Source organism: Gymnoscopelus braueri (genome assembly GCF_963280865.1).
Source record: "Gymnoscopelus braueri genome assembly, chromosome: 5".
Taxonomy (NCBI): domain Eukaryota; kingdom Metazoa; phylum Chordata; class Actinopteri; order Myctophiformes; family Myctophidae; genus Gymnoscopelus; species Gymnoscopelus braueri.
The window spans coordinates 5,962,707-5,974,497 of NC_137606.1; positions in this window are offsets into that span (position 1 = coordinate 5,962,707).

Consider the following 11,791-nt stretch of genomic DNA (forward strand, 5'->3'; position numbering starts at 1 on the left):
CAAAATGAAAACAAAGAAATATAGGAGCAAGCAAAACAGTATTCATAGAGCATGTATCTATGTACCTGTGTGCGCAGCATACCATCTTTCAAAACAAGTTCCCTATTCTCGTGTTTGCTATTGCAGGGGGTGTCTCAAACATTGTCATGTCAAGGACACAGAAATTAATGTGTATTTGGCCGCAGAGACACATCTGAAAATCTCATGTGCCAGGGACACACAATACAACATTTGTGTTGTTAACTCTTTTCAATAATATTCCTAATTTTTCCACTTTAAAAAAAAATATGTTTTAATATATTTGAGTTAGCTATATTAACTCATTTTACCGGAAAGTGTGTCCCTGGACCCCACTGAGAAGAGAACCCACTGTGCTACTGTATTTTGTGACACTCACCCATAGCAGGTGGGCTCCTGTCGCTCTGAGGTGAAAGTCAGCTCAGGGAACACAGGGATGACGTGGAATGGAAACAAACCACCCAGAACAAAGTCTCCAGCCTTGTACAATCTGTTGACGTCAAACTGTGCCTGTAACTCACAAGAAGAGGAAGGTGAGCAAGACAAAGGAGAGAAGGAAGATAACAATATCAAGTATGAAAACAGGTGTATGTCTAGAGAAACCCTCATGACTGTCCTCCTCTGTCTAACGCCCCCCCCTCCCTTCTCTAAATCCATTGTCCGGTGCGTGCGTGCGTGCGTCTGTGCGTGCGTGCGTGTCCTGTCCATGTGTTAATGACATTGTATTACCAGGGTTACATTGGCAACTGTTCACCTTAAAGGTTTAATGACATTCACTTTTACACCACATTCAAAGTCTTTGTCCTGGTCCTTCAAAAGTGTACAAAAAGTTTTAAGTGAAAATTCCATTCCAGTGATCCATGGCAGGTGTTTTTCTCTCACATTTCTAAAGCCTTTTCAACTGCAATGAAAAAAGAAATCTTTGCCTGCGGGTGTCGCTGGTGAGGGATTTTGCCTGTCAATCATCGCCTCTGCTCCGCCCCTCCCAAAGGAAAGGATAGGGGAGGGGAGGGGCGAGGAGGAGAGTGGGCGGGATTAATCGACTGTGACCTCACTGTGGAAGGGCCAAGCTCAGATTACTTTTCAGCCTAATTATTCAGAAAACCCCAGACCACAGAAAATCCACTGAATGTTCTAAGTTCAGTTTTTTTGGGTGTAATTGAGGTCCTAAAACCCCAAATACAACATTGAAAATAAAAAAAGATTGGTTTCAGTGATACTTGGAATGACCCTCTACATTATTGCAAAGTTTCAAACAAATGTGAGTCTGCATGTACGTGTTAGGGGCAGACGAATAATTTTCATAAAACTGCTATATTAATTGGCTTATAAAAGCTTAACGTTTTCACTTATGGAAAATCCGCTTGCTCACGTTTGTCCGCAGAGGTCCAAAGTTCATGTGTAAAATGTTTCGTGCAGATTGCTCAAAGATCCCAGGATGCTATTGATTTGTACTGTTTTTCATATAATTTAAAATGGTGGGAAATCTAAAGGTCAGAGGTCAAAAGTCAGAGTGTGAAAGTTGTTAGGCATGAGGAGACGCATGTGTGTATTGAAGTTTCATGGCTGTAGGTCAAACAGGTCATGAGTTGTACCTGTTCAAAGTTGGCATTTTCAATTGAGTGCTACAGCGCCACCCTTTGGCCATTGGTTGTGAGTTTCGGGTCTTCGCCGTTTGGCATAGCCCTCTACCATATTGCCGAGTTTCGTAAAAAGCTATGCACGGTTGGGCCAGAACTGCAAAAACGGCGGAAGAAACGGGGCAGTTTCAAAGAGGTTTCGAGCCTGATAGGGCTCGAACCCTCAAACAGCTGGCCAACTGGGCAAGGGGATTTTAGCTCCATGAGAATCAGAAGAGATTGCCATGGTAGTCCTCCACATGCCAATGTGTGCAGTGGGTATTAGCAATAATACATTTGAAAAACAAACAAACAAATATAGCTGCAATAAGCGTTTTCAAGGGATAGGGCAGAGACAGACAGGCAGAGACAGAGTGAGAGAGAGGCAGACAGACAGGCAGACAGTGACAGAGTGAGAGAGAGGCAGACAGACAGTGACAGAGTGAGAGAGAGGCAGACAGAGAGGCAGACAGACAGTGACAGAGAGGCATCGACACATTTGCTGGCCTGGCCTGGAATCGTACCTGGGGCAACCAGGGCCTCTGGCTCTGTAGGCGGGCTCACTAACCACTCAGCTATGGCCGCAGTACTGACTGAGCTATTGGATAGACAGGACTCTAACTACTCTAGATCACTGGTTCACATAACATTTACCAATAACGTTTTTTTTTTGTCTCCTCGGAATGGGAACTAGTGAAAATAGTCGATCTACAAGTTCACAATGCGTTGCTATCTAAAAAGGTGTGAGATTGTAGATCGGCTATTTTCAGAAGAAAGTATGTCTATGGGCTCAATTCAGTGCCAATATTATGTTGTACTTGTAAAAATATTTTGTATTTGTAAACAAATTTTGTATTTGTAAAAAAAATATTTGTATTCGTAAAAATAATTTGTACTCGTAAAAAAAAATTTGTATTCGTAAATAAAAGATTTGTATTCGTAAAAAAAATATTTGTATTCGTAAAAATAATTTGTACTCGTAAAAAAAATATTTGTATTCGTAAATAAAAGATTTGTATTCGTAAAAAAAATATTTGTATTCGTAAAAAAAGGTTTTGTATTTGTAAGCAAAATATTTTTATTCGTAAGATAAAAATGTGTCCATAAAAAAAAATATTTTAAACTTTTTTTCTATATATATTTTTTTGTGTGTTTGTAACATGTGTTAAACATGTTGTAATTGTAGAATTATATTTACAATGAACATTGTGACCAGAAAAAAACAACAGTTTGCTCGCTCGAAGATCTGTTTGCTCTCTCTCAGATCTGTTTGCTCTCTCTCAGATCTGTATTTTTGGCACTCTGCACTTCCGGGTATGAGCCAATCACGTGAGGCCTTTTCCACTACCCAATCATAAAGCTCCATAGGTCTCCATGGCAACATGGCAAACGGGGTTGCCATGTTGCAACCCCAAGAGTTTTAGCTGCAACATAATTCCATTGCTCAGGAAATAAACAACGGATTACAATAATATAACATTCCCTATAATCACTAACATGTAGGTGATACCTATGTCTATCAAATATGGTTTTATTGAAAGGTAATCAAAGGCTAGATCGAGTTTAGAAAGCAAACAGGTAATGTCAGGGCGCCTCAGTGCGGCTGCAGAGTTTGATTGAGTGTTAGACTAGGACACTCATTATCCCACATGCCATATGTCAAAATGACCGGCTTCACCGGGAATCGTGCGTGTGTATTTTGCTAAGAGATTGGTTACATAGTTTAATTGATATTAATTTATTAGTGCATTAAATTTCCCCATCCACTATAATGGGAAAATGAAAAAACTCGATTTCAAGTATTTTTTTCTCAGAAACTGTAAGGGCTAGAGTTACAAGGCTTGGAGGGGAGGTTCATAATTTAGTCCGAAATTATCCAAAAACAAAAGTACACCAGTCGGCCTCATGGTGGCGCTATAAAAGCCCCCTTTACGTTTTGGCCTTTAACTTTTGAACCGTAGGTCGTAAAATAAAAATATTTCCCTAGATTCCTTGGGTCATGACACAACTCCCCGTATAGGCCACGCCCATTTGCGTCAGGATAGATTTTCCGCCATTTTGAATTTTCTTCAAAACACACTTTTAGCTCCTCCTCCCACATATTTTGTCCAAATTTCACAGAAATCGGTGCACATGATCTCTGGACCCATACAATAAACACCTCCTAACGGAATTTCATTCAATAAATGAAAATGAAAATTAGCGGGAGGGATTTTTACAAAAAAGGCCAAAACTCACGAACGAAACGTCCGGTCAATCCCAAATTTGAATCACATGTCAAGGGTAGTTTACTCAACGAATCCCTAAAAGCATGATTCTTTTTGGACCAATCCACTCCATTTAAGCTACACATGATCTCTGATGACATGTGACAATGTAATTGGCTTGCACAATTAGTGGGAGGGGCCTACAAAAAATGTAAAAGCCTGTGACTTAATTTGGACTAATAACTATTTTTTATTTTATAATTCAAAAACTTGTATTATTTAATTGATATTTATTGTTAATTAAATATATTAAAAGATTGTTTAGGAGATATTTGACAGTTCCTGGGAGGATTCTACCTGGCTTTTGTTGTGTATTAATATAATAATAATGATAATTTCTCTACACTTCTAATAGCCTACATGACTCATATATGCTATTTAATGGTAATAGAAGAAATATGCCTACATATATGAGACACACAGGGCTAAATGCGTATTTGATGTGGCCTGTGTCAAATACATAAATGTGAATGAATACATATTTCTTCTATTACCATTAAATAGCATATATGAGTCATGTAGGCTATTAGAAGTGTAGAAAAATATGTAGGCCATATGTATATGCCAGCGCTGTAGTCTAGTTTTTGGCAGGACGTGATTCCCTCCAACACACATATATACAGTATCTAATAATAATAATAACAATAAAATAATAAAGCATCACTCTTGCACTCTTAAATGGTAATAATAAATGTTCTGCATTGAAAATTACAAGCTGATGAACATGTGCTCTCTATTATTCTAGTCTCACTCTGCAGCCGCACTGAGGCGCCCGGACATTACGGACAAAATATGTGGGAGGAGGAGCTAAAAGTGTGTTTTGAAGAAGAAAAAAAAATGGCGGAAAGTCTATACTGACGCAAATGGGCGTGGCCTATATGGGGAGTTGCGTCATGACCCAAGGAATCTAGGGAAAAAATATTTGTATTTTACGACCTACGGTTCAAAAGTTAAAGGCCAAAACGTAAAGGGGGCTTTTATAGCGCCACCATGAGGCCGACTGGTGTAATTTTGTTTTTGGATAATTTCTGACTAAATTATGAACCTCCCCTCCAAGTCTTGTAACTCTAGCCCTTACAGTTTCTGAGAAAAAAATACTTGAAATCGAGTTTTTTCATTTTCCCTTTAAAGTGGATGGGGAAATTTAATGCACTAATACATTAATATCAATTAAACTATGTAACTTATCTCTTAGCAAAATACACGCGCACGATTCCCGGTGAAGCCGGTCATTTTGACATATGGCATGTGGGATAATGAGTGTCCTAGTCTAACACTCAATCAAACTCTGCAGCCGCACTGAGGCGCCCTGACATTACCTGTTTGCTTTCTAAACTCGATCTAGCCTTTGATTGCCTTTCAATAAAACCATATTTGATAGACATAGGTATCACCTACATGTTACTGATTATAGGGAATGTTATATTATTGTAATCCGTTGTTTATTTCCTGAGCAATTGAATTATGTTGCAGCTAAAACTCTTGGGGTTGCAACATGGCAACCCCGTTTGCCATGTTGCCATGGAGACCTATGGAGCTTTATGATTGGGTAGTGGAAAAGGCCTCACGCGATTGGCTCATACCCGGAAGTGCAGAGTGCCAAAAATACAGATCTGAGAGAGAGCAAACAGATCTGAGAGAGAGCAAACAGATCTTCGAGCGAGCAAACTGTTGTTTTTTTCTGGTCACAATGTTCATTGTAAATATAATTCTACAATTACAACATGTTTAACACATGTTACAAACACACAAAAAAATATATATAGCAAAAAAGTTTAAAATATTTTTTTTTATGGACACATTTTTATCTTACGAATAAAAATATTTTGCTTACAAATACAAAACTTTTTTTTACGAATACAAATATTTTTTTTACGAATACAAATCTTTTATTTACGAATACAAATATTTTTTTTACGAGTACAAATTATTTTTACGAATACAAATATTTTGTTTACGAATACAAATCTTTTATTTACGAATACAAATCTTTTTTTTACGAGTACAAATTATTTTTACGAATACAAATATTTTTTTTACAAATACAAAATTTGTTTACAAATACAAAATCTTTTTACAAGTACAACATAATATTGGCACTGAATTGAGCCCATATATGTCATACATAAAAAACAACTACTCTCAAAAGCATTTCATGTTATTGTTTAAAATTTGCACATGACTGAATTAACAGGGTCATGTTTTGTACAATGCAATTTAAATGTAAACTGTGATGAGTGGGGTTTGAACCGCGGACCTTCGGCACATGAGGCTAACACTGTACTGATAAAGCTATTCAATCCACAGTCTTAATCAGTGAAAAAGGAGAATCCTACAAAACAAAACAAAAGAGGGAATGAAGTACATCATACATTGAAAATAACTACTCTCAATAAGCGTTTCATTTAACAATTGCACGCTTATTCATTGATACAGTCATGTTGTGTGCAATGCAATTGAGATGAAGTCTGCATGAGGTGGGATTTGAACCGGCAACCCTGTGGTTTCAAGGCAGATGATTAAGCCATTGGACCAACAGACCTGAACTGGTGAAAAGGAGCTCACAGATTTGACACACTTTCACGCAAATTGCTCAGAAATCCTGGGTTAAAATGTTTTTCAAACTGGTTAAATTGGGGTTTGAACCAGGGACCTACAGACTTGCGGTTAGACAGTGTAAAGGATAAGGATAATTCCTTTAACAGGTCCGTTCATGAAAGTCCTTGCGGCCTTGTTTCCAATGAGGGCCTGTGAGCTATTAGGGGTTAAGAGTCTTGCTCAGGGACACATTTCATTTCATCGACACATTTGCTGGCCTGGCCTGGAATCGTACCTGGGGCAACCAGGGCCTATGGCTCCCTGGGCGGGCTCACTAACCACTCAGCTATGGCCGCAGTACTGACTGAGCTATTGGATAGACAGGACGCTAATTACTCTAGATCACTGGTTCACAAAACATTTACCAATAAAGATTTTTTTTTTGTGTCCTCGGAATGGAAACTAGTGAAAATAGTCGATCTACAAGCTCACAATGCGTTGCTATCTAAAAAGGTGTGAGATTGTAGATCGGCTATTTTCACAAGAAAGTATGTCATACATAAAAAACAACTACTCTCAAAAGCATTTCATGTTATTGTTTAAAAATTGCACATGTCTGAATTAACAGGGTCATGTTATGTACAATGCAATTTAAATGTAAACTGTGATGAGTGGGGTTTGAACTATGGACCTCCGGTACATGAGGCTAACACTGAACTGATCAAGCTATTCAATCCACAGCCTTAGTCAGTGAAAAAGGAGAGTCCAACAAAACAAAACAAAAGAGGGAATGAAATACATCATACATTGAAAATAACTACTCTCAATAAGCTTTTCATTTAACAATTGCAAGTTTATTCATTGATACAGTCATGTCGTGTGCAATGCAATTGAGATTAAGTCTGCATGAGGTGGGATTTGAACAGACCACCCTGTGGTTTCAAGACAAATGATTAAGCGATCAAGCTATTGGACCAACAGACCTGAACTGGTGAAAAGGGACTTCACACACGACACACTTTCACGCAAATTGCTCAGAAATCCTGGGTTTAAATGTTTTTCAAACTGCTCAAAATTGCAGTCAATCTAAGGGCGGAGCTTACTGGTCAAAGTGATAGATATGTTCCTCATGAGTCAAGGCACATGTGTAAGCAAGTTTCACGGCTGTCGGCCAAACGAGGCATGACTTTTGCCTGTTTAAAGTTTGCATTTTCAAAAAATTGCTATAGCGCCCCCCTTTGACCAATTGGAGTAAGATTGATTTCAGTGATACTTGGAATGACCCTCTACAATATTGCAAAGTTTCAAACAAATGTGAGTCTGCATGTATGTGTATGTGTTAGGGGCAGACGAATAATTTTCATAAAACTGCAATATTCATTGGCTCATAAAAGCTTAACGTTTTCACTTATGGAAAATCCGCTTGCTCACGTCTGTCGGTATAGGTCCAAAGTTCATGTTTAAAACGTTTCGTGCAGATTGCTCAAAGATCCCAGAAAGCTATCGATTTTTACTGCTTTTCATATAATTCAAAATGGTGGGAGATCTAAAGGTCAAAGGTCAAAAGTCAGAGTACGAAAGTTGTTAGGCATGAGGAGACGCATGTGTGTATCGAAGTGTCATGGATGTGGGTCAAACAGGGCATGAGTTGTACCTGTTCAAAGTTGGCATTTTTCAATTGATTGCTACAGCGCCACCCTTTGGCCGATGGTTTTGAGTTTCGTTTCTTCGCCGTTTGGCATAGCCCTGTACCATATTGCTGAGTTTCGTAAAAAGTTACCTCGCGGTTAGGCCAGAACTGCCAAAAACGGCGGAAGAAGAATAGTGAAAGCCAAGAGATGCAATAAGGCTTCGAGCCTTATAGGCCTCGAAACCATAAAAAAGACCGGTGCATGGGTGGCACACTGAAGTAAGAGCACATACCATGATGACTGGCTCCAGCCCCTGAATCGCTAGCCTCACATTCAGGGTCTGGTGACGCTGTCGAAGGCAAAGTTATCTCGGTTGAAACTCTAACCGGCCCGATGGGGACGGGGATGATCCAGTATGAACCAATCGCCAAAGAGTCCCATTTTGGCCACGCCTCCATCTCAGAAAACGGCTGCACTGAGAGGGCTTTCAGACTGAATAATGGAGTGAAACTAAATGAAAATTCAGGCTGAGTGTCAGGCTAATGGTGACATACAGTGAGGTGCCTCTGGTCGTATTAGAATCGGGGTCAGGTGCGGTAAGGACTAAAGCCTTATTTATGGTATACGCTCTTACTCTGGGACAAACCGGTGCCTCTAAAAAATTATCCGACCCTATGTCCTCACCGTGAGAGGTGGAAGCAGGTAATGCTGAGTAATGCTGACGGCTTGGAATAAACTCCCATTACACCTAAGACAGGCAGCCTTTGTAGAAAAGCACAGCTCAAGACCTATTTCTTCACTCTAGATTTTGTTAAAAAATCTCTGCGTTGTTATTCATGCCCTCACTGTTTTGCCTGATTCACTGCCTTTTTTGCTATTATTTTAATGTTGTTTCAATGTTGTTTTATGCTTTTGCTTTTTGTTTTTGCTTTAATGTTAAATTATTTTAGCTTTTTCTGTAAAGCACTCGTGCTTTATTCTTGCTCTGTAAAGCACTTTGAGCTGCATTTCATGTCATGAAAGGTGATATACATAAAAAGTGTATTATTATTATTATTATCATTATTATTATCTTACTACTATAATCTTACTACTATAATTGACAAAAGCTCCAAGACCCGCCACAGACTGTTGATCAGAGCTATGGCTATGATTTAGGCATCTTACCCCACCTCGATCAGTGATCAGACTCTCGGCTTGATTGATTCTCTGATTTGCCTATCAGACCCTCAGCCTGATCTGGCAGGTTGCCATAGCAACCAGATACAGGAAGTCTGACCTCTTTATCACATGACCGAGGTTGGGAGGTTTGGAGGTTGGGACTAGAGGTTAGGGCCGCAAAGCAAAGCGGGGAGGGAGGAGAGGAGAGGAGAGGAGAGGAGAGGAGAGGAGCCGAGAGGAGAGGCCAGAGGGGCCGGAGTTCGCATGACGTGTGTGCAGAGTGACTAGGCCAGTGCTGTCTGGACCAACCTCGGATCGGGCCTAGATGTGAGGGCAGCGAAGCGGCCCTGACATCTAGTTATTATTATTATTATATCATGTGTTCTGGGAAGAAACCTGGGAAGAAACCTCTCGGGGCAGAAACCTCTTATCTCCATATTCTAACCTTTTGTGTTTTTTCGTAAATTATGATGCCCTACTTTATCATACTACACAAAATGCGTGTCGCACAAAAGCATCAAATGTAGCAGATCCACAAGCTTGTTTTAAGTGTGTAATATTTTGTTCATTATTGTCTCCGCCGAAGGTGGAGAATATGTTTTCGCTTTGTGTGAGCAAACATTGTTAGCCAAGCTAACATTGGGCAAGCTTCACGTGACACGTGTCAATTTGTTGACACCAATGCCTCTGATTGGCTAGAGGGACGCGTGACGAAATAAAATTCTATAAATAGGTGTGTCACTTCAAAAAGCCTGTACTTTTTGAAGTGAGGTAAAACAGGATCAATCAGACTTGATTGGAACAGTACCTTCAGTAAGTCCAAGTCACCCGTCTGTGCGTGTGTGTTTCCCTCTGAGAACACCTAACATTGGTCAAGCAAAGGCGCAGAAGGCCAAAGCTAAGAAAGCATACTCATCTACAATTGTAACGTAGAAGAGGACTAGAGTTGAAATGATCCCACAACAAAGCCGAACTCTTAATACGTGTCAATATGTTGACATCAATGTCTCTGATTGGCTAGAGGGACGCATGACGAAATACAATCCTATAATAAAAAGGTGTGTCACTTCAAAAAGCCGTTTACGTTTTTGAAGCGAGGTAAGACAGGATCAATCAGTCTTGATTGGAACAGTATCTTCTAGTCCAAATCACCCGTCCGTGCGTGTGTGTGTCCCTTTGAGAACACCTGACATTGGTCAAGCAATATAGTAATACATTTCTGACAATTAATATTATTGTCTGTTCTATTTTAAGGAATACGTAAATATTACGTAAATATATTAATCTTTTTTTAATCTCTTTTTTCATCTTATTTTATTTTTAACATTGGAAGACAAGTATTAGAACTTTTTGTTTAACTAAAAGATATATATTTTACCCTACTGTATCTCATTAGTTATTGCTATGATAATATAATTGATATATATCAGATGCGTCATAGTATATACATTTTTGTAAGAAATACATAAATAAATAATTTTTTGGATCTCTTTTTTTCATCCTATCTTTTTTTAAACATTTCTTTAAACATTTTTTTAAACATTTTTTTAAACATTAGAAGACAAAATATGATTTTTAAATCATTTTTTTTTGAATAAATATTTCTTTAACATACACCTTTTTATTTAACTGAAATATATATCTTTTACTCTACTGTATCTCATTAGTTATTGCTATGATAATATAATTGCTATAGTCTGCTGGCGGAGACTTGTGCTCCGAGGAGCACATTTTCTAGTTGATAGTGCTTCTTCTGCGTATGATGTCTTTACCCTGCTGTATCTACAGTACTTTCTATTGCCCTGTAACTGTATCTTAACTGCTGTGCTGTCTTTGGCGCCTGCATTTCTCTCACGGGATCAATAAAGGACACGTCGTATCTTATGTCGAGGTTTCCTTGAGCAAGACACACAAACTGATCCTGATGAGCAGGTTGCATGGTTGCCTCTGCCATCACTGTCGGTGTGTGAACGTGTGTCGCATAAACACGTCGTGGCAATCATGTCAATCATGTTTAACGGTGTTCTGCCATAAATTAACTGATTAATGATGATTGAACTATTATAATGATTAAAGGTCTTTAATGTCAATACCCAGTTGCTGTGCAGCAGGAGATTGAGAGTCCTGTTTGTGTGACAGGTTTTATAGAAGGTTTTATGAGGAATCCTGTTTTGAACTATTCTGGGGGGGGGAACAGTCCCCAGAAATAGCCAATCTACAAACTTGTAGATCTGCTATTTTATATCTGGCGAACAGATTTAGAAGGGAACAGGAGCAGACCAAGCACAGAGCCAACTCATGTCTGTTTCACTAAGTATAGAGGGTTGAAGTGGTTAACCCCAGCGTCCATAGTCTGGGGGCATTAGCCAAAAATAGCAGATCTCTACTAGCTCATAATGCATTGTGAGCTTGTAGATCGTCCATTTTTGGCGAAGAGATTTGGTGTAGATGGAAAATATTGGTCAAAGTGCAGTTGTATCTCAAGTCCAGTTCTCTAAGGGCTCGTACACACTGCAGGAGATTTGGTCCGAGATTGCTGTCGCCGACATTTTTTGGC